Raw genomic sequence first — 2,050 nt, forward strand, 5'->3', positions numbered from 1 at the left:
TAAAATGTGTGCTTGAACAAGGTAGTGGGGAATGGTGTCATAAAGGGTGTCTGAGCGTGAGAGCCCCCCCCCACCCCACCCCAGGGGTCAGCCATGCAGAGCCACATATTTCTATTCAAACAGGATAAACCTGACAAAATGCTCAGCAGGCAACGGCTAACTTCCTGCTGTGCCGAGTTGTATTTTCATAACATGGAGTCAGACCGCAGAACTGAGTCAGTGCATCACCTCTCTATTTAGCGCTAACTCAGAGTAGCTCTCACATGAGTTGTCTACTGTTGCTGCATATTGTATCCTGATTGGCTGAAAGGCGCAAAGGTTAAAGGTGAAGGGAAACTGTCTGTACACACTAAACGCCACTGCTGACTCGTTTCTTCTTAAAACTGCTTCCAACCGTTAATAAACTATTGTTAAAAATATTGATTTGGGGACAGTAACATGGCTCGCTGGCTCTCTAATCTTTCAAATGTTTTCACTACATGTCAACCATTCATAGATATTTGCAGTTGAATCTCGCCAGCATCCTTTTACCTTTCTGGCTCATAACTTCAAAGCATACATTTTATTGCATTAGGACAGTCTATCAATTTGTTTTTAGATATTTCAGTCTGTCAAAAACACTTTAAAATACAATTAGCATTTTTCAACGCGGACGCATTTTGCTCATGAAAGGATATTTTGCATTCTGATGGAGGCAATGCTGAGTCATCTGACACATTTAAGTGTGAACAGGTCTTTAAAAACTCATTATGGCTTAATTTAGTTTCATTCTTGCTGGTTCATGGTTAAATCTTACGACACAGTTTCAAGAGACCACAGCCATGGGTAATGTGTTTAGCAATCTTTCTTGCTATGAAAGGTGAATACATGAGCTTCAAGTTTACAGAATTGTACTTCAATGTGTGAATTAAATGAGGGGAAACTGTAAACGTGTAAATACACACACATTAGTGTACTTTAAAGCTGCTGCTTTGTGAGTATTTCTAGCTTTAAACACAGCTAGCTTTTACCCCCTTTTCTCAGTCTTTATGATAGCCCAAGCTGCCTTTGCGATCTACAAAAGTGACCAAAATTGCCAACAAACCACACTCAAGTTTCAGTGTTTTTACTGTTATTAAAGAAATGTAGCACACCATAATGATAAGTGAGCAGAGATAGTCTACTAGCTGTTCTATGCTAGCCAAAAGTTAATACAAATAACAAATTATATCATGGCGGTATGGATTTCCAATGTAAAGTGATCTTGGTTTTACATCATGAAAACTGACATGAAATGAAAACAGTAGGTCGACTGATATGGTTTTCTAACTGCACACATCGCTCACATGGAAGTCTGTATCAGGATGCGATACCTCTTTCCATTTGGAAACACTCGGCGGCTACATCAGTTCCACCTCAGACCAGTTAGTCAGGTGTGTGGACTTACATCAGGAGAAGACCTGTGCCAGTTTATATACTGGAAACTGCACTCCCAAGTTGCCTATGAGCGAAAAACTCTTCATGTATTAGATCTGTTTTGTTAACTCTGCTTATTAAATAATTCTATTAAGATACTTTATTGATTTTGTATGTTTGTAATACTTTTAGTGTTACCTTTTTTTTGCTGTGGTTTCCATTTGCAGGGTTCTTCCATGGCCCCTCTTCATGTGTTTTGTATTCTTGTATTAATGACATACACAATAAAACATACCAAACTGAATAACTATAGGTGAAACATATACTCATACATCGATGCAACTGTATACAAGTACTGTTCTAATCATTAGCTTTAACTCAAACATGGACATCACATCATTTTTAGTTGACTAGTTAATGAAGGTTGCATGCCTGCAGCAGCCCAATAAGCCAGTGCTTAATTGCTTTTACTGACACCCAGTGGACGCTGAGAGAAGTGCTATAAGAGCTATGAAGGTGCATCTCTATGCTTCTTTTGTATTTTTGATGGCTTAAAAAAAAGCTTTTGAAATACTTAACCAGCTTCACTGATAAAAAGCAATACAAGTTGAAAAGTTGTGTTCAGGTGTACCAACAAAGTGACTCATAAATCAAA

The sequence above is a fragment of the Labrus bergylta genome, chromosome 16 (genome assembly GCF_963930695.1).
Source record: "Labrus bergylta chromosome 16, fLabBer1.1, whole genome shotgun sequence".
NCBI lineage: Eukaryota > Metazoa > Chordata > Actinopteri > Labriformes > Labridae > Labrus > Labrus bergylta.